Source organism: Pseudorca crassidens, chromosome 6, assembly GCF_039906515.1.
Source record: "Pseudorca crassidens isolate mPseCra1 chromosome 6, mPseCra1.hap1, whole genome shotgun sequence".
Classification (NCBI taxonomy): domain Eukaryota; kingdom Metazoa; phylum Chordata; class Mammalia; order Artiodactyla; family Delphinidae; genus Pseudorca; species Pseudorca crassidens.
In genome coordinates this window covers 9,635,350-9,657,729 of record NC_090301.1, presented here as the reverse complement: position 1 = coordinate 9,657,729, position 22,380 = coordinate 9,635,350, and the positions used below count along the sequence as shown (strand labels likewise).

Below are 22,380 nucleotides of genomic sequence, written 5' to 3'. Positions count from 1 at the left end.
TGCTGACAGTGCACAAGAGAAGGCACATTTATTTTATGGAAACTAATTAAATTACAAGGAAAATCTAAGGGGCTGCTAACAGGCAGGAGTTTTTCCCTGTGAGCCTCGAGAGCTCCAGCTTTCCTGGGCTGACGTGTCACTCTCCCTGGTCATTAGCTGAAGCATTAGGTCCATGTCACCATCAACGTCATCACAGCATCGTGTGACCTTTTGTGTGTCGGGGTAAAGTGTAGTCCCTAGCATCCTTCAAAGAACGAGCTGTGAATATTAAAGGACCTTCTTGTAACTGCGAACCATACCAACTGCAATCATTTTTCTCAAGATTAAGCCAATTTATTTAGATGCAGATGTCACAGACTGATTAAAAACTACTCAGTAGCAAAGATCCCATTTGCTGCTGAGATGAGAATTAATAGACACAAGCCAGACAACATTTATACAGGCGTGACAGTTCATCAGGGAGCACAGCACAGGCTCAGTCATTTTTCTGAATGTACAAATTAGCCCAAGGTGAGCCTGCCCCCTCTTCTACTGAAAACTGCTTGAATGAATGCCCATAATTGCAGCTTTTACTACACTGCATTATGAAGCTCTCAGGATTTTGTATCGCCATCCTGCTTATCAACTACGCTGAATTTTGGAAATCAAACAGTTAGGAATGCTCACCACACAATCCAGGGTCCACAGGAGAGTTTTCAGTTCCAGAAAAAATAGATTTTTTTTTGATGCTGACTCATGCTTACATTCTGGGAATAAATCCCAAAGGACCATGGATGGAACTAAATGCTTCGGCACTGTGGGATCTGAGTGGGGCTCAGGGATGGTGGCAGGGGGCACATTACCAGCTTCCAGCTGCAGAGCCAGGAGCTAAAGGTGAGGCAACAGGCATATCCAGAGATAAGCAGTCCAGCCACGAGGTCAGCTCAGAGGGACCCCAGCCCAGGTGCAGGGGTTGGATGAGAACCAGGGCCTTCGGATGAGGCAAGACAAAGAGCCTCTGGGCAGGCTGTTCAGCGCACGGTTCTACTGCACTTCTGGGTGTTTACAAACCTGCAGACATTTTGATTCTTTCCAACAGAGCGATGCCTAGAAAAGACAAACGGTAACACTGATCCCAACTTGGGTTTTTGCTGAGCAAGAGAATGTTTGCTTTTTATTTTAAATACTTTTTAAAATACACGATAGAAAGAACAGGATATAATGTCGCTTATATGTGGAATCTAAAACAAATGGTACAAATGAACTTATTTACAAAGCAGAAATAGAGTCACAGATGTAGAAAACAAACTTACGGTTACCAAGGGGGAAAGAGCGGAGCAGGGATAAATTGTGAGATTGGGATCAACATATACACATACATGACATATATATAAAATAGATAACTAATAAGAATCTACTGTTTAGCACAGGAAATTCTACTCAATACTCTGTAATGACCTATATGGGAAAAGAATCTAAAAAAAAGTATGTATATGTATGTGTGTAACTGATTCACTTTGCTGTACAGCAGAAACCAAGACAACATTGTAAATCAACTCTACTCCGATAAAAATAAATTAAAAAAAATAAAGAAGGAACATGATGGCCATTCCAAAAGTCTGACATCTCCTTGAGAATGGAGAATGTATCAAAAATACACGTATAAATACTGACCTTTCTCCTTAAAGAGAAGAAATTAGCAACAAGTTTACCATAGAGTCCTGGATTTATGGAGCCAGAGTTTGATAACTTCTAGCAAGTAAAATCAATAACATATGCTCATTAAAAATTAAAATTCCAACTGCAAAGCACAGTCTTAAAAAATAAGAGGAAAAAGAAAAATAAGAGGAGAATTCACTAAAGGGGATATTCAAAGGGCCAGTAAATATATGAAAAGAAGCTCATCAGCATTAGTCATCAGGGAAATGCTAATTAAAACCAAAATAAATAATATCACACATCCCACCAGAATGGCTAAAATTAAAAAGGCTGACAATGACATGTGTTGACAAGGATGCAGGGAGGTGGGGTCTTGCAGACACTACTGGGAGGATGTAAACTGGTACAACTACTCTGGATAACTTTTTAGTAGTACCTGTTAACGTCAAACATAAACATACCCTGTGACTTGGCAATTTCACTGCAAGGTTTTACTCACATCCCACAGAAATGCAGATCAAAAGCACCAAAACACGTGGTCATTGCAATTTTATTTGTAATAGCCAAAAACTGGAAATAACCAATATATCCATCAGGTAAATAGATGAACAAATTATGGTGGACTCATTTACTGGAATAAAAATGAACAAATTACTAATCCATGCAACAACATAGTTGAATCTCACAAAATATAGAACAAAATTAATACATAATGTTAGAAGTCAGGATAAGGGTATCTTTCGGGGCAGGGAATAGCTGACGATGGGAGAAGGCAATACCAGCATTGTGGGGAGCTGGTGTTGCTTCAGTTTTTATGCAGATCATGGTTACATGATACGTGAGAATTCACAGAGCTGTGTCCCCTTATGATTTGTGCACTTCTCTGTGTGTTTGTTTTACTTTAATAATAACATTTTAAGTTTAAAAAAATAGGAGGAGGGCTTCCCTGGTGGCGCAGTGGTTAAGAATCCGCCTGCCAATGCAGGAGACACGGGTTCGATCCCTGGTCCAGGAAGATCCCACATGCCACGGAGCAACTAAGCCCATGCGCCACAACTACTGAGCCTGTGCCCTAGAGCCTTCGAACCACAGCTACTGAAGCCTGTGCGCCTAGAGCCCGTGCTCCGCAACAACAGAAGCCACTGCAATGAGAACCCGCGCACAGCAACGAAGACCCAACGCAGCCATAAATAAATAAATAAATTTATTTTTTAAAAAAATAGGAGGAAAACTTATAAAGAGCAACTTCAGGAAAGCCCCAGTGACTACACAAATTTTTCCTTGTTGACCTGAGTCTTCAGAACCAACCACTGGATTCATTCCTTTAAGCTGTTTCTCTATGCAACGTACATTAATTCACCAAATACTTATGGAGGGTTTATTATGGGCCAGGCATTATGCCAGAATACAAAGATGAATAAGATAGGTTTGAAAATTCACAGTCTAGGAAAGCTCAACCGCTTTCTCACCCCACAGTCTTCTGAACATTTTACACACACCTTCTCATTTAATTCACATCTTCTCTTTAATTCTCTCAGGAGCTCAGTCCATAAGTCAGTGGCAGAGGTCATAATCAAACCCAGTTCAGATGAACTGCACAACAGATATCTTCCTTGTACACCAGGCTTAGCAATGTGTCATGTTTACCATGGTAACTCTCGCTAACCCACAGCAGACATGACTAAACACCATACACTTCACTCCCTGGCTTTGATGTGGCCTCCCCATCACGGCTCACTTGACAATCATGATAGAACAAGGAGCATCAGCCCACTGGGTGTCACTTTTCTGCTATTCTTGATACTTTGTTACTTTGTCCCTCTTCATTTGAAAATACTCTCGGGAAGAGCTGCAAACTATTATCAGTCATTTGCCTCTGGCTATGAATAGAGCATCTGAGGGTATATTTGGACCCAAGAGCAGAGCAGAAAGCATGCAATCAACACAGGTCTAGAGCTTTCAGGGGGCTGCTGCAAGATGGCTAAGGCCCTGCAGGAAACTTACTTAACCCACTATATCGCCTCAAGTAGAATTAGCCTTGGTGATAAACAGTAGGCTGATAAATTAATCCTCCTGGAAACATAGGGCGACTGAAAGCGATCCCAAGGTCAACAGCGTGAATTTCAGCTCATATTATGTGCAAATATTCTGGGCTGTTAAAAACTCAACTCCTGATGTCAGCAGAACTCCCGATCGGTTCTCAAGTAAGAGGATTTACCAACATTCTTTATTTGTGCCCTACACAGCCATCCATCTTTCATTATTAATGCTGGTGACAGCGACCCATTCTATCCGTGTGTAATCTGAACTCAGCAGAGTGAGAGGCTGCTTCCTTCCTCTAATGAGACACACCATGCTCTGTCCCCAGAAAAAAAGGCCACGATGGGGGAAGTTGCTGGGCCAGGACATTTGTTCCAACACTAAAGGTAAACAGTGAAGATGCCACAGCTCAGTGTGGGACTCAGTAGTTCTTTTGTTTCACTGTGCATATAAAAGGGAAAAATACTTCCAAAAAGTAAGTTCAAAAAAAAGTTTCAAGCTCTTACTAGTTCACCTTAAATGTGGTTTGCTATATTTCGCAGGCTTCTACCTCATAGAACTTTAGAATTTCTAGCCAGAAATATTTTAGACTAGCTCGTCAACCTTGTTTTCATGGACATGAAAACTGAAGCAGAAGGGGCTTCCCTGGTGGCGCAGTGGTTGAGAATCTGCCTGCCAAGGCAGGGTACACGGGTTCGAGCCCTGGTCTGGGAAGATCCCACATGCCGCGGAGCAGCTAAGCCCGTGAGCCACAACTACTGAGCCTGCGCGTCTGGAGCCTGTGCTCCGCAACAAGAGAGGCCGCGATAGTGAAGAGCCCCACGCACCGCGATGAAGAGTGGCCCCCGCTCGCCGCAACTAGAGAAAGCCCTCGCGCAGAAACGAAGACCCAACACAGCCAAAAATAAATATAAAAATAAATAAATAAATAAAAGATTCCTATTAATAAAAGAAAAAAAGAACTTGGATGGTAGATAGCTCACTTAATCTGTCTCTGAACTTTAAAACAAAAACAAACAAACAAACAAAAAAAAAACTGAAGCAGAAAGAGGGACTCACCCAAAGAGATGCATGACTTAGACAGAAGAGCAGGTTCCTGCCTTCGGACTTGCAGTTGTGGACGAAGAAAGTTGCCTGCCATATCCGTAAACAAAGATGTTATGGCCATCACGCCATAGCCACTGTAGCCAATGACCCCTCTCCACAGTGTACCCTGAGGGAATTCAGGATGGAAAAAAACAAGATACTGGCCCTAGATAGCTAAGGTGCATTTCAAAGGAATGATTGCAGTGAGCCCTGACTCTTGCATCTTCCCATAAAGAGAAAAGCACTAAATTCATTAACTTGATTATGTCTGGTTTTTCTTTAATTAACAGTAATCTTTTGATGCTGACCACCTGGTTTTTGCTGCAAAAACTCCTATGTACCCTGGCTCCTCCCTTACCTCTGAGCTCTGAAACATCCCTCAGAGCTATCTGAGAGGCTGCCTCCCAGGCTTAAGTCCTCAGTATGTCTGCTGAATAAAACATAATTCTTAGCTTTTAGAGTGCGCTTTTTTTTTTTTTTTCAGTCGACACAGTCCAGGAGCCTCTACACCTCCTCTTCTGTGATTTTCTAACCATGAACAAACACACATGTGCATGCACGTGTGCACACACACACCACCCCCAATCTACATGGAGGGACTTTTCAGGAAATTTGGAAAATAGGAGATCTCTGTCTTTAGCGCCTCTGTCTTCTTCCTTTTCATTCTGACTTCTCACCAACCCCCATCTCCACTCTGGTCAAGTTCTCACTCAGAGAATTTCCTTCCGGCTAAGAAGAGAAACAACTGGGTGAACTCTACCTATCTTTCTCACAGTTATGTGCATTTTAAAAAAAGAAGTCAGGTAGAGTTAGTTACACACACACACCATCCCCGCCGGAAGAACAGCTCCCTAAGGGTGGAATCTTAGATCTAAGCAAGGAATGTATTGCAGTCAGCCCTCCACATCCAGGTTCGGCATGGAGAGCCAACCGTACTAAATCATCTTATATAGGAGACTTGAGCATCTGTGGATGTTGGTGTCCATGGGTTGGGGTTCCGGAACCAGCTCCCAGTGGACACCAAGGGACAACTGTACTTTCATTGTGAGGTGGGGGGAACTTTCTACAGACTGCTCCTACCTTGGTCTACAAGTTAAACCGTATTCACATCCACAATGTGGTCTCTCTCTCTCACTCTCTCCCCGGCCCCCTCCTTTATATATATACACACACACACACACACACACACACACACACACATGCACACACACACATTTGTTACCTAATCACTGTAGAAACATTTCTGAAATTGCGGAGTAAGGACCTCAAACAATCCACTCCTCCATGAAAGCAATGAGAACACTGGAAAAATTGTCAAAAACAACATTTGTTAGAACTCTGGAAATTAACCAAAGGTGTGCAATCATCTGAGGAACACTAATTCAAGAAAACCTGCTGAATCTCAGTAAGAACAATGAACCCTATATTTTTCCTTGCCCTAATCCCATCCCCATTTCCCCAGCTCCATGGTAGCCTTGAAAACTAACAGCCCCACAACTATGATAGCTGTGAAAATGGTCAGCCTAGCAGCCACCGGAGGGACGAAAGAGGGTCTGGAGCTTCTCAAAGCCTATCCTCAGAGAACTGTCACTATTTGATCTGCCTAGAAGCATCCTGAAAAGTACTCTTCTCAAGGTTATTATTATATGACCTTACTCAAAACTCATTCTATTCAAACAACCCTATTCCCAGGGCATTTGTAAACAAACAAAAAACGATATGTGTCAGTTGTTTAACATTGCAGCTGCCTGAGATAACAATAGCACTTGGGACTGAACAAAAAACTTTTAAAAGCTGGGAAATGAGATGCCCATAGGGGTCTTGGAAAGCTCTGACATATTCCTGGGGATCTAGAAGACTGTATGCATTTGTAGAGCTGTGCACATGCCCAGGAAAGACCTGAAAAGGCCCTAATCCCTCCCCTCTGGCTGACTTTGAGGCTCTGCATGAGCCAGAAGTGAAGCTAAAGCAGAGTAGTAAACTGCCTGCCTGCGAATTGAAGGCATGTCCCAATATACATACATACACATAGAGGCCCCAGCAAAGGCTGACCTACCACTGCATGCATTTAAAGAAACCTGTGTCCAATCATTAGCTGCCCATCAAACTAACCAAGCAGAGACTTCAGTGGCCACATATGAGCAAAAATACAGATTATACAGAATTAGCCCAGAGAAGCCACTAAGCAAATAACAACAACAAACAACAACAACATCTAACAGCAACAACAACAAACCCAGCAAGGGGGGAGATATGATTTATGATATTATTAAAACTATCCAATCTTCAACGAACAAATACAAGACATGCAAAGAAACAGGAAACTATGGTTTATGCACAGTGGGGGGAGGGAGAGTAGGCAATAGAAAGTTAGACATCTGACTTGTTAAACAAAGATTTTTAAAGAGCTATAATAAATATATTCAAAGAATTAAAAGAAACCACCGATCAAAAATTAAAGGAAGGACTGAGAAAAATATTACAAAAAATAGAGAATATCAATTAAATCATATAAATTATGAAAAAAAGAAATTCTGAAGCAGAAAAGTACAATAACTGAAATGAAAAATTCACTAGAGGGTAAATGCATAAGGAAGACATAACAAGCTATAAACATACACGCACCTGACAACAAAGCCCAAAAAAACATGAAGCAAAACTGACAGAACCAAAGGGAGAACTAAACAATAACAGAGACTTCATACTTCACTTCAATAATGAATAGACAACTAAGCAGAAGATCAACAAAGAAAGAGAAGACTTCAACAACACTGTAAACCAATTAGTCCTAACAGCTGTCTATAGAACCCTCCACCCAGCAACAGCATAATACTCATTCTTCTCAAGTACACGTGGAACATTCTCCAGGATAGACCATATGCTAGACATAAAACAAGCCACAGTAAATTTGAAAGGACTGAAATCAAGCAAAGAATGTTCTCTGATCACAATGGAATTAAATTAAAAATCAATAACAAAAGAGAGTTTGGGAAATTCACAAATATGTGGTAATTAAACAGCACACTACTAAATAAGACAAAAATGAAATTCTAAGGAAAATTAGAAAATGCTTGGAGATTAATAGAAACAAAAACACATCATAGCAAAAGGTATGGTATTGAAGGAAAGCAGTGCTTGGAGGGATGTGTAGCTGTAACACCCGTATTAAAGAAAGAAGAAGGGCCTCATATAAATAACCTAACCTTCCACCTTAGGACCCTAGAAAAAGAAGGTCAGTCTAAATGCAAAGCACGAAGGAAGGACATAGTGAAGCTTAGAATGGAAATAATAGTCACTGTGTGTTATCTGTAAGAAAGTGGGCATGTGAGAGGAGACAACCACCCTCACAGGCAATGTGTCAGGGCAATGATAGCTTATTTCTGAACCTAGAGTTTGGGGTGTTATATTTCCACAGAGAATCATTGTTGCAAAGGCACTTGAGCAAGTGATGAGACAAAGAGACAATATGAGATAAAAACCTACACTGTGCATTTCCTATCCCCAGGGGCAAGGTCCAGACTCCATGCTTTGAGAGCTCTAAGAGGATCATACCTCATATTGCCCTGACTGTGTTCTCCTCGACTCCCATCACTAGCCAGTTTCACTATTGGTCATTGTAAGAGATGCTTTCCCATCCTCTGCAAAACCATAAACAAATTGCTGGATCAGCAGAGACGAGGAGACAGGAGACCCTCGACAGAGAAACTCTGCTCCTGCAGGGGTGAGACAGGAAGGGGGCAGGGCACAACCTTTAAAAGAATGACATAGCCAGAGGACATGACATAAACTTTTTAGAACCAGCTAGGTCCAAGATAGCAGACAAGTCGACTTCCACTAAATCTTGAGCCTCAGTGTGCGCTCATTGTAACACATCAGCACGCTAAATGACACACCCACAGGAGCCATGGGCAGTGGCCCAATTCCTGGAGATCCCCACCCCTTCCCCAAAATAGCTGGAATACTCCTCACACTCATTAGCCTGTGAAATTACCCACCCCTATAAAAACTGCCCGTACCCTCGCACTATTCTCACCTTCCGAGATGGCCCACACTCTGTCTGTGGAGTGTGTTTCTCCCTGAATAAACCTTCTTTCACCTTACTATGGCTTGCTCTTGAATTCTTCCCTGCAGGAAGCCAAGAGCCCACAATCGGCAGCCATCCCAGGAACTCACCTGAGACCTAGGACGTGGCCATCCTCTCGCACCACACTTTGTTTCCTGCAACAGGGGCAACAGCAAAAGTTGGGAAGGATCAAGGAACACATTACAGACAAGAGTAGGGAATCTGGATTGGAAGAAGGGAGAGACAAGTGGCTGGAAATGTCTCTAGTTCTGCACACTGAGGAGCCCCAGGCTCAAACCATCCATTCTCCACATTCAGTCCCAGGGACCATTACCCCAAATCTCTCTGAACCAAGGGTAAACAAGTATTATGAGTCACTGCTATGCTGAGGACCACCCAACCCATTGGCCACTTAGGCAGACTCTAGAATATTCTCTGTGTAGCAGCAGTGATTAGCTCAAGCTAATGTGATTCACATAGCAGCAGTGATTCACCCATCAAGACCAACATTAACTATTTCACTGTCCCTGAACCCTTCCTCATATTTCCCCCAGATCCTGTCTCCCATTAGTGTTTGTTCACTGAGGTTTCATCACTACAATAATCATATGTCCTGGATGTGTTTTTAGTAAAGGTGATTTACATTATTTTATCACTTTAATCTTCACAGCAAAACTACAAGGCAGGGACTTCCCTGATGGTCCAGTGGTTAAGACTCTGCACTCCCAGGGGGGCCTGGGTTCAAACCCTGGTCAGGGAACTAAGATCCCACACGCCACACAACATGGCTTGGAAAAGAAAAAAAGGAAAACTACAAGACAGATATTATTACTCTTGTCTTCTGACTTAGGGAGCTGAGTCTCAGAAGGTTTCAGTTTCAGAGGCAGCCTGGGATGAGAATTTAGGAATAATTCACCTCAAAATTTGCAGTTTTCTCACCTGACCAGCCTCCCACTCCTGGTACCCTAAAACCATCCTTAACTCTTTTTATGGAGACCCATTATAAAACGTACATTCTCCCAAAAGGGAAAAAAGTCTCATAATCAAGAATGGATGTAAGAAGTTAGCCAAAACCTTCCATTAAGAGCAATCTCAAATGAGAGTTAAAATGAAGAACAAGCTGAGGGTAATAAATAGGCAAAAAACAATGAAGAGTGATTTTCTTTCTTTCCAATCTGTATACATTCTATTTCTTTTTCTTGTCTTATTGAGTAGCTAAGACTTCCAGTATTATGTTGAATAGGAGTGATAAAAGAGGATCTTAGGGAGAAAGTATCCAGATTCTCACCATTATATATGTTAGCTGTACATTTTTTATATATGTTCTTTATCAAGTTGAGGAAGTTCCGTTTTATTCTTAGTTTTTCTGAGAGTTTGTATAATTGAGAGTTTGTATAATGAATGGCTGTTGGATTTTATCAAATGCTTTTTCTGCATTTGACTGTAAGACTGATTTTTCTTCTTTGGCTTATTGATGTGATGGATGGATTACATTAACTGATTTTTTTTTTTTTTTTTAACATTGAACCAGCCTTGAATATCTGGAATAAATCCTGTTTGTGGTACCTCATTTTTAATACATTATTGGATTCATATCCAACAAGATATATCAATATAGAAAATGTTAAGTCATTTTGGGCCCCCAAACTCAACAGTACCTGTGTGAAAAGACTTGGAGAAAAATTAGGTATGGAAGAAAACACAGCAGACTTCTAGTATTAGCATTCTAAGGGTGCACAGGGAAGGCAGGGTTATTGTGAGGAGATTGTAGAGGGAAGGAAAGGAGAGGGGAAGAGGAAGTAAAAGGAGAAGAACTTCAACAAATGGGAAAAAAAGGTAGAGCACAATGTTAACTAAAAACAAGTGTTAATGTTTGCTGAGCACTTTTACTATAAGCTAGACACTGTCCTAAATGCCTTTTAGTAGATTTAGATGAATTCATAACTGGCTAAATATCCTAATCGCAAGAGACAGAGGGTTGATGGAAACTATCTTTCTCCATTTTATCTACAAGGATGTCAAGAGAGACCCTAATCAAAGGTTTTTCAGAATTACTTCATGTAATTGTGAAGCATGCGTCATCATCTTCCTCAGCCTTTGGGTGGGGAAAGGTGAGATCACAGTTTACACAGAGACAAAGCCGCTCAGTCAGGCTTTGGCCTCACACATCTGCCTCTGGAGTTCAAGGGCTCAGCCTCCATGAGAATATACTGTCTGCCACAGAGAATATAAACGTCTATCTGTAAAATTATTCTAAACACGTAAACCTCGAATATGCCAGGGACCAGGTCTAGAATGGGACATGGACAGATGGAAACATCAAGCTGGAAAAAAAATAGACTGGGAGTGATGTCAACCACATGTTCAGTATTAATTAACAGTGTGATGTGGTGGCCAAGAAAGTGAATGTGATCTCAGGCTCTGGGGATGGAGGTAAAGGGTCTGTAATGAGAGAGCCTCTCACTGTGGTCTGTGTCAGGCAGACATCACAGGACTATTCTTTTAGTGTAAGTACGACCATTTGAAGAAGGGACACAAACAGTGACAAGATGTCAGGAACTTGAGGGAGAGTGAGTGACTCTGGCATTGTGTCAAACGGACAGGGTGAGACGTCACCAGGAATTAAAGGAAATGTGTGAGGTGCAGCTTAGAGGAGAAAAATATTGGGATGGGGAAATCAGAAGAAATGAGAGGGTACTTCAAATATTTTAAGGAGTACCTCATGGAAAGGGGATTAGATGTTACCTAGGATGATTTCAAAAGACTGGACCGGAATGAAAATCGCCAGGAGAAAGGTGTTACTGAACTCAGGTTTGTCTGCTCATCGCTCAAGAATCCAATACTGAGAGACAAGTGTTAGTCAAAGGAAAGATAGCTTTATTGAGGAAGCCAGCAATCCTGGGGAGAAGGTGGACTCATGTCCCAAAGAACCAACTCCCTGCTCCCCAGCTTGTGCTCAGAGATGGTAGAGGGAAAAGAGGAAGGGGCTATGTACTGGGGAGGGGGCAATCTTCTGTTTTCAGAGATGATCCTCTCCATCTCAAGGTTCCAAGTAGCCGTCAGGTCTCGTTTCAGGTTGGAACATTATCTGAGCCATAAATCTTTGGTCAGCTAGTCCTGGCGAATAAGGAACAAGGGTGAAGCCTAGAGAACAACTAATCTTCAGTCTCCATATGCATCAACAGCTTTCTCCATCAGCAGCAAGCTAAGCTAAGTCAATGGTAAACTAGGGTAGAAGTCAGGCATCACAAGCATAAGATCACGGCCGTATCACAACTAAGAAATTGAGTCGGAATAGTGCTGAGTCCCTAGTTACAGTCTCACTACTTCAGTTACAGAGGCAGATTCAACTTCTCAAGATGAGCTTTTCTACCCAGACTCAACCTCCTCCTTTTGTTAGAATTCAGTCTTAACATTAATTCAAAACCATTTAGGTAAGAAACCTATGCTTACTATTCCCTTGGGTAGTAGTAGCTTAGGAAAGATTTCTGTAAAATTACTGATAATAAATTCAGGGAAAATGGAAGGAGAGCAGAGAGAAAAACTCCCTAGGAAGAGTCATTTTCTAGAAACCATCCATTTTTCCAATAATAAAGAAATAAAACTAAAAGAGCAAAGACTTCTATTAGGTGTTTTTGTCACAGGATTCAAAAAATCAGATATGGAAAATAGACATAAAATGTGGGGTGGGGATGAACTGGGAGGTTGGGATTGACATATATACACTAATATGTATAAAACAGATAACTAATAAGAAACTGCTGTATAAAAAAATAAAATTAAATTAAAAAAAAACACATAAAATGCTTTTCCAGCAGAAGTTATTACAAAAATTGGAAGACTCTTTTAATAATTAGAGCTTTTGAAGAATGGATTGAGAAGCAGGAGGGGTCAACAGGTGAAGAAGAGGATCCTGGTTGAGGACACTGGGAAACAGAGTTCGTGTTGAGTAGGAGGAGGTGGGTAACGCTGATGCCCCATCCTGAGCTTCCAGGAGTCCAGGGCTCACAAATAGAGCCCAGGGCTCAGAGTCTTAGTCTCCACCTACGGCTCTGCTACTTACCAGCTACCTGATCAAGTCCCTGGACCCTTCTTGGCTTCTTTTGTCATCTGAAACATGAGAAATCTGGACCAGATGATTGCTGAGAAATTTGCTAGCTCTAAATGATAGGATTCAGAGGGTTACCAGACAGAGGCCCGCTCTGCACACCTTCCGCATCCATTTAACAACGAAACTGGACCAACGCTGAGACGCTTGCCATACTACAATCCTAGAAATGTTTTAAGAGAGCAGCTAAACCAGGATGAAATGAAATCTATATAAAAATGCTTGCACACCTGTTCAAAATTGACGTCACCCTAAAAGGGACTATGACCCCATCAGCCAGCTAATGACATCGAACTGTGATTACAAAGGGAACCAAACCCTTAAAAAAAAAAAAAAAAAGAGTAACTCCTTTTTTTTGAGCTACAAGTGACTCACAGCATGTTTTGTCACTGGCACACGGAGAAAAGAAATGCCTGTGAATATTTGAACACGGTTTTAAAATACTAAGCGCCTCCCCCAGGGAGTGGATGTGATACGTGGGTGTGTTTATCCGGAGTCATTCTCTCTCTGGGCACTGCCTGCACCTATTCACGACCTGCAGACACACATTGGATGTCCTTTTAACAGGAGGAGGATCCCACGTTACAGCAACCTCTTGTTTGCCTGGGCAGCTGCCTGGGTCCTCTTGACAGATGAGTGGACAGTTAGGAGCTGACCTGACCAGGCCTGAGACCTACTGTCTCGGCTCTATAGGGACCTGAACAAAGGGGTTGCAGAAGGGGCCCTGCCCTCGATTGTTTCTACTTGAGTTCGACACATTTTTATTTCTTTTCTCGATTTTCAGTAAGTCCCTAAGTGAGGATATTTTTCTTTCTTTTTTTTTTTTTTTAAATCTGGTAGGAAAAATAGAGACGGTATTCATTTTCAAACTTAGATAATGCCAAGGTTCTGTTTTTTGTTTTTGTTTTAGTTTTTTAGGTCAAATACCTGAGAAGCCTTAGTGGCTGTGATGGTGACCTTGGTAATACTTCAGTACCATTCAGGTAGAAGAGGCTGTTACTTTGTTTTCTCTGGCTGTGAGTTGATTTATTTTATACACACACACACACACACAGAAAGATACAAACAGCTACCTTATTATTTTCTTTCCTTTCAGGTAGAACTGGGACTCAAACAGTGTTGACCCAAGGGGAGAAATACCAGGCTGGGCCCTCAATCACTTTTCTAACTTCTCCCTACAGGATTCATGGTATATTAGAATCTAAAATAAACGCCTTTGGGAATTCCCTGGTGGTCCAGTGGTTAGGATTCTGTGTTCTCACGGCTGAGGACCCGGGTTCAATCCCTGGTCGGGGAACTAAGACCCTGCAAGCATGCTGCAGCCACAAACAAACAAAATGCCTTCCTCTCCCATTCATATCTCGTATCTAGCAGAGAGGAGAGAAGGAAGTGGGATTTTTTTTTCTCTTTTTTGAGAAATTGGGAGAAAGTTGATTGGAAGTCCATGGAGCAGGAAAGAATAAGAAGTTACAGAACAAAAGTTGTTTCTCTTTTTTTAAAAAAATTTATTTAATTTTATTTTTGGCTGCATTGGGTCTCCATTGCTGCACGTGCTTCTCTCTAGTTGTGGAGAGCGGGGGCTGCTCTTTGTTGCAGTGCGCGGGCTTCTCATTGTGGTGGCTTCTCCTATTGCGGAGCACGGGCTCTAGGCACACAGGCTTCAGTAGTTGCGGCTCACAGGCTCTAGAGCGCAGGCTCAGTAGTGGTGTCGCACGGGCTTAGTTGCTCCGCGGCACGTGGGATCTTCCCGGATCAGGGCTCGAACCCGTGTCCTTTGCACTGGCAGGCGGATTCTTAACCACTGTGCCGCCAGGGAAGCCCCAGAACAAAAGTTTTATGGCAAACTTAATCTTACAAAACAGAAAGCAGCTGTGTTCAGTGGATGGTATGTAATACCTAAAAGCAAAAGCTCATCTCGGCAGCCACCGTTCTATTCCTCCCATCGCTGGTGTGTGTAAACAAGAAAAGCAAACTCATCTACCAAGTGGAATCCTAAGTTAAGCTGAATTTATTAAATTGCTTCTCTGTTCTGGCAAAATGAAAAAAATGCGTATTTGGAGGGTTACTCTGTGGTTTCCACGGAAAGCTGAGAACCAGGCCCTAGAGGAAGGTGATTGTGTCAGCAAATCCAGCAAAACTCACGAGCCATTCTCTCCTGCCCCGTTGGGGACTCCGCCCACCTGGGTTGTGAGCGCTGTGACTTCTCAGGGACATGCCATAATTTCTTCCTCATCGTTTCCTGCTCCGTCTCCCTAGTTGACTTCCCAGCGGCTCGAATTTTTATCTCCCGTTATGTGGCAGTAAAACTATCCTTACAATCCCATAGAGTGTTTGCTCTGAATCACTGAGGCTTTGGCTACTGACATGCAAAAGCCCAGCTTTGGGTATTCAAAAAATAAAACAAAAAGCAGACATAAGCACACACACACACACACACACACACACACACACACACACACACACACACACACACACACACACACACACACACACACACACACACACACACACACACACACACACTTCCCCTGCCAAAAAGCCTGGTGTTCTGTTTTTTAGGCGGAGTGTTTGCAATGAGAAGCTGTAATTATAAGACTGCTATCCATGATAGATGTTCTATTTAGAAACCCGGAAGCCAGAAATTCTCTTTATTTTCTCCATGGCCTTCCTACCTAAGACTCAACATACACAGGAAGCTCTTGCTCATGCTGAGTGGCTGGGGAAGAAATGGGAAGGAAGGGATGGAAGGAGGGTTGAGGGCAAAACCTTGGTTTAACACCTTAGCATGATATCCTGTCCCTTTGGGCATTGAGAGAGCCTGTATACCCCTTCCTGTGGGAGGGGTCTTAATCTCCAGTGTGTCACCCATCTGGAAAATAACAAGTATGTGATCTTGAGGAAGGTATGCCAACTCAATCATTTTTTTAAATTTATTTATTTTATTTATGGCCGCTCCCCTCAGCTTGCGGGATCCCTGACCAGGGATTGGACCTGAACCCTCGGCAGTGAAAGCACAGAGCCCTAACCACTGGACCACCAGAGAATTCCCAACTCAATCATTTTCAAAAATAGAAGGTTGGTTTGCCTTCCTAACGACTTCCAGATCTGAGAATCTGCACATCTCTAGGTTTTGAAGAAGAATCTAACCAATGGCATTGGTTATTAGCATCTCAATCCTAGCCAATGCCACTGCCTGACCTGACACATGGTAACTAAACAAACGAACAGAAAATCCACTAGAACTAAACACTAAGAAGGATTTTAAAGACCCAAGCATAGAATCAAAATATTTCCTGAGCCAGTTTAATACCTGGTGTTAATAAGTGACCAAAAGCAACTTCAGAGTGTTTCCAAAATAGATCGGTACTTTTCTTTTGGCAAATTCAACCTATGCAGGAAACAGTTACGTTATTTTGTTCAACTTAACTAGAAGAGGACCTATGTACCCTCTTAAATCAGTTGAGTTGATCTGAAAAGAAGGTCCAAGGATCATGACAGGTGTTAGAAGCTTAGAATTTGAGAGCAGAATATTAATCTCATCTGCTCCCATGATTTCACAGGTAAGGAAACACTCAGTGAAAATTATCCGAGGTCAAATTCAAAAAAGAACCTCAGTTCTCGAAATGTAGAGCCCAGGCATCTTTCTAAAATACCATGGCAGATAAAAAGAAATCTTCATAACAAGATTTATAAATATCAGAAAAGGGTTTAATATTGCAATTTCACAGTATTTTATCGATAGTTACAAAACTCTGAATGGAAACAAAAAGCAGATTTGAGTTTTAAAAGTTTTTATCGTCAAAAAAAAAAACCAGAAAAAGAAAACATAATTGATAGAACTGGACCCTCTAAATGTATTGGCAATTGGAAAAAGTCAGTTTGTTGACTTTCCCTCTCTCCTGGGCTGTCTGCACTAACTGTATTTTGAAAGAAGTATATCACAATTTTCTACTTGTAATCCTCAAACTGATTTTAAAAAATTCGTTTGTTTTCAGAATGGACTTTTGCTTCTCCTTGTATCATATCCAGTCTGGCAATAGGAATACCAAGGTCGTTTTTTCATTTATTTGTTATAGCAATGCTTTTTTATTTTGATCAGCACTAATATTCCTTAATAATTCCTAGGTGATCCTACATAGCCGTGAAATCTGTTTCCTTCCTGAACAAACTCTGATTTTGTCTTGTTTCTACTGACCCACGTCAACTATTTACCGAAAAACACAATAGGACTCTGTCAACAGCACATTTCAGCACAGAATAAGGTGTATCTCTGGTTATAGACCTGGCTGTTACACTGCTCTTGGCTGTGGTGGTGTTGAGAGGTAGTTTTTCTGACTCAGCGAAATTCTAACCATCGATGGTCCTAGTTCTCCTTCTTTGGATTTATACAAATCCACATAATTTAGCACTTACCTGTGTACATAGTTGTTTTGGTTCCACGTTGCTTTCTACCTGGATCTTAAACTCCTTGAAGTCAAAGAGCACAGATTCCACAAACAATCTGACTGGCAGAGAGGGAACAACACAGGTGCCGAATTCCCCATTCATTCCTCTGTGCCTGTTTGAATGCCATCGAGGCCGGGCATCATGCCAGGCACCAGAGATAAGGCTAGAGTTTGGCATGTCCTGCAGATGATAAAACAGGAGGACTGAACACATCACATTGAAACATTTGCAGTATGCTTCACTGACCATGCACTCCTCATGAAAATCTCCATGTAAAGGAAAAACGATTTTTTTAAAAAAACCTACTTTTTTTTCTTCTAATTCATCCACTTTGTGGTGAACGTCAGGTTGATCAGTAATTGATTAGATTCCCTGTCTCACCTCCGCCCACCCCCAGGGGTGTTGTGATACGGGGCAAGGAAAATGGTACGTTGGAGAGAAAGACCACAAAAATCTCAACTTCTTCTGTTTGTCAAAACACCATTTAGTGCTTTGGGAGGAAACGGATCCTGTATTCTTTCCATCACTCTGGAACATTCCGTGTCAGAACAATGGGAGCAAAGGAATCTATGACAGCGCTAAACTGTCCATGGAGGAAAGGAAGCTTATTGGCCCACTCCATTAGCGCATAATGCAATGCTGAGAGACCAACTTCTTTTAAGTAATTCTAGAACGTTGAAAACACTGGCTTGAATCTTTACTTAACATCCTCTAACGTCGGTTAGAACTACTGGACTTTTCTCAATGAATTTAGTTAAAACTGTTTTTAAATTGGAAAAGCGACAATTGCCATGACATTTTCTGAATTTAAAATTCTCTGAAAGTTATATTTGGTACAAGAGGATATCCTTTTCCCAACACTGTAGAAGTTCTCACCTAAGGTGGATGTCAGAGCAGTAAGATGAATTCCTCCTGATGGAAAGGAGAGGCACAGTGTGTGTGTGTGTGTGTGTGTGTGTGTGTGTGTGTGTGTGTGTGTGTGTGTGTGTGTGTGTGTGTGTGTGTGTGTCGGGGGAGGACAGAATTGTGGCTTTTTCTGACTGAATAATTTTTCTGTTCCTCTTCTTATCCCCAAGTTGTGCCCACTCCTAAGTGCTGCAATACTTTGATTTGTTATTAACCATAATTACTGGCTGAATATAAAACTTGGATCGCTTTCCAAAAGCTGCAACACATAATCACCGCTTCTCAGCTGGGGGGTAACACCCTGATATTCGGGATGCTGGAAAGCATTAGAGGGCTTTTCAAGTTGTCCCAATGCCTAGAGAGTGAGTGCTGCTGACACTCAGAGCCAGAGAAGCCAGAAGCTCTGCGGGAAGAACTGCGCCAACCCAAATGCTACGATGCCTTCGTGGAGAAACATCGGGAGACGTTGCAAAGACTCACACCCAAGATTGTTTGAGTATTACCATTAAAACGCGACCTTAGGGCTTCCCTGGTGGCGCGGTGGTTGAGAGTCCGCCTGCCGATGCAGGGGACACGGGTTCGTGCCCCGGGCCGGGAAGATCCCACATGCTGCGGAGCGGCTGGGCCCGTGAGCCATGGCCGCTAAAGCCTGCGCGTCCGGAGCCTGTGCTCCGCAACGGGAGAGGCCACAGCAGTGAGAGACCCGTGCACCGCAAAAAAAAAAAAAAAAAAGAAACCAACAAAAAAAAAACGTGACCATAGAGATGACTGAATTGGTTTGACAAGTGCAGAGGATAAGGGCCAGTGAGGTTAGGGGTCATGACACTACCCAGGAAGAGGGGCCAGGGCTGGGTCAGGCCTGAATGTCCAGGCCTCTTCCTGCGCCAACACTTGTTCTTCCACAAAGCCCTTCACACAGCTCTGGGCGAGTCACCGGGATGCCTCGATTCTAAGAGATGTTAAGTCCTGTGGCGCTAAGTGACGTCAGGACGCACTGTGGGAATAGAGGGGGCTGACAGGATGGGTCTCAACGGAGGCCCAGGTTCCCTTATTAAGAAGTGCACGCCAAATGGAGTGCATTGGGCTTTCCATGGACCACTGTTAATTTTCTACGATCATTTCAAATAACCACTTTTTCATGTCAACTGCACACGTAGCATTAAACAGTGTAAACACGGACTTGACCCTTAAGCCATCTCGACTTGTGTCTTCTGCCCTCATATTCCTTAGCACAATTTTCTTAATAAATTCTTAATATAGTGTCCCTAACGAATGTTTCCATGTATCTTAGTCACAGAGAGGAAAATCTATCTCTGAAGCCTGAATTCCCAGGGAGAGTGCAATCATCCTGCTGCCTGGACCTTGAAGCCACAACGGGGTATCTGAGGTACAGACACCTCCGGTGCCTGTCAAGGTTGCCTCAAGTCCCCAGGCAAACTCTTGCGGGTTGTGGGCCCTGCTCCCTGGCAGCTCTTCGCAAAGGCAGGACGGCACCGTTTCAGGCACCAGCACCGCCACTCTTCCTGTGCTTCTCACGCCGAGTCGGGGGGCGGGTGGGGGGCGGGGAGAGTGACCAGATAACCTTGAGGTCACTAACCTGGCTGAGAACGAGGAATGGCACAGGCTTCAGCAAGCATGCCTGTTGTGAGAACTGTCATGAAATGCACCCCATCCCCCAAGCACTGGTCTCAAGAGGGTCTGAAGGGACACTTTTCTAGTGCAAACAACTGCCGCTGAGATTTAAATCCTCTGTGTAACTCAACACGCCAAGGTCAATTTGCAGAATTACATCAACCAAAACTGTGATGCTCCACGGCCCCACCCTGGAATTGGTGCTACAGACGCTCCGGTGCCTACAGACTCCCGTACAGGCCGGGCTGGTGGCAGGCTGGTATTGCACAGCACCCTCCACCTGTAATTTAGTTGTCTCACGGACCAAGAGATTCATCAAGAGAAAAATATGGTTATACCTAGGCAGTTACACCAAGACAATACAGAAGAATACACATGAGTGCGTATATACGTGTGCTGTGCTGTGTACTTACGAGGGTATATGAAATGTATACATTTCATTCACTTGTTCTCTTAAAAATAACAACAAAAAAACCCCTAAATTCAATCACCACTCTTAAAAAACAAACAAAAAACAAAACGAGCAAACGAAACCCTCACCTCCCTTGCTTTCCTAAATCAATTTGACTTTTCTTTTTCTGTTTCAGTGGAATAGGCTGATGATCCAGACCTTGGTCAAGGGCAGAGCAACCAGTCATGAAAGCCAAGAACAGTGACTTCAGGGGGTTCCAACCAGGAGGCTCTACTGTCTGCGCACAGGGGCAAGCATCTCCCCACCGCAGGGCTCCCACTGCACCACTGCAGAGTAGCTTACAACGCAAGCGCCCATCTCTCTCCACCAACAAGCAAGTATTCGGGTCATCTCTCTGAATACATCTGGCTCCTATAACACAACTCCCTCCTCTGATGCCTCCCAGAAAGGCTAAGATTACTGTGTTACTTACCACACTAGGAAGCTTTCCAAAGCCACCCATACAAGCATACCACTTCTCAGAAGAACCCTCTGGTTGTGCATAATTTAATAAAACTGACCATGTAGGATAATGCTGTTTATTAAAAATATATTCAGGGAGAAGGAAGTCAGTGCATTTATGCAATTTTACATACACATCTGTAGTTTGAGGTTCCATTATTCCAACAGTTCATATAAATCACTGTTTCAGATAAGAGAAAAAAATGCTTTACACAGGAGATCAGCAATTGGTTATAGGTTTGGTAATATGAGTAGGCTTGTTGTAAAAATAAAACCACCTCTTCCATTATTAAAGAGTGTCTCCTTATGCAGAACAAGTCTTTAGAGTTAAGAACTTTTCCTTGCATAAGAATTAACTTGAAGTTCTTGGAAAACAGCCAATCCTCCATTTTCTATAAATATAAATGCTATATTTTGTCTGGAATTTTTTTCTTTTGAGGTAACAAAGGAAGCATTTTCAGTGATTTGTCACTAGGTTATCCCTTACTGGGTATGCCAACTACTGCAGCGTCAAACCTAAGACCCATACAAAAGCATTTCTCAGAGTAAGAAATACAGAGTATGACATTTTCAAACAATGTTCTCATTACAATAGGGAAAATAATGTGGGTCAAAAAAACAAAGCCCAAGATAAATGAATTAAAGGCTCCATCATCTCTGCTAATGAAGAATGAACAAGAGCATCCAGAATCCCCCCGGAAGGACTTGGTTTCTGAACGCACAGTTATGTCTTTCCCCCAGCAAGTCTCCTTTTTCATCACATTCTTCCGTGGACTATCAGAAACATTCCCATCTCCTGAATTTACTGGCAGGAATCGGGAGCACAGCCTTAACGCCTGGGGAACTAAAGGAAAGACACACTCACAAGTCGCTGGCGATAATCCTTACTGCGGAAAATCAAGAGTTGAATCGCTAACTTCTTGGATGCAGAAGTTGGGGCTTTTTGTCCCTCGGCCTTATGGCCTTTACGCACAGGAGGCCCTGAAGAAGGGCAGGAAGTGACGTCAGCCAGCCAGCCGCACCTCTCCCTTTCATGTTATGTACCAAACTTGCAAGAATAGCCGAATGCAGGACAGACTTTAGAATACTCTCTTCTTTATGGAATATAAGGTGGAAGACAGTTCTCGATCAGTACAAACACAGGGAACCAGAGCCGAAGCACAGGAAGAGAAAGAAAAGTCTGTATCCGATGAGAAGCTGTGTGAAAGGTTTCTTCTGCCGGGTTTGGCTAAGGCATCTAGAATTCTCTCCATGTCTGTTCCTGATGAGACTACCTAGCATTTACAATTCATTCACTTTTTGGGGGGGGCTGGGAGGAGGGGAATACATTTAACCAACTCTTCCTTCTTAAATAGTGAGGACTATGTTTTCATAAACAAAGCAGATCAAATCAGTAACTGTCTAAATGACAACGCCATAGTCGGTGTTAGCTGTGACTAACATCTGACTGACTCCACCTCAGCAAACACTAAAAGACAACAAAGTCTTAGCCACTATCCAAACTGTCTACGTGTGTAAAGCATAGAGAGTAGTGCTTGTTGACAGGAT

At 42.6% G+C, this 22,380-nt stretch overlaps 1 long non-coding RNA gene across 1 annotated transcript in view; it reads left to right on the top strand.

The window, feature by feature from the left end:
* The window catches only part of LOC137226128 (uncharacterized), a 33,501-nt gene extending 12,102 nt beyond the window's left edge, over positions 1 to 21,399 (top strand). The window contains exon 3 of the long non-coding RNA XR_010944191.1: positions 20,507 to 21,399. This is a non-coding gene — a long non-coding RNA (uncharacterized lncRNA). The remainder of the gene's footprint in view (positions 1 to 20,506) is intronic.
* Positions 21,400 to 22,380: the final 981 nt, after the last annotated feature.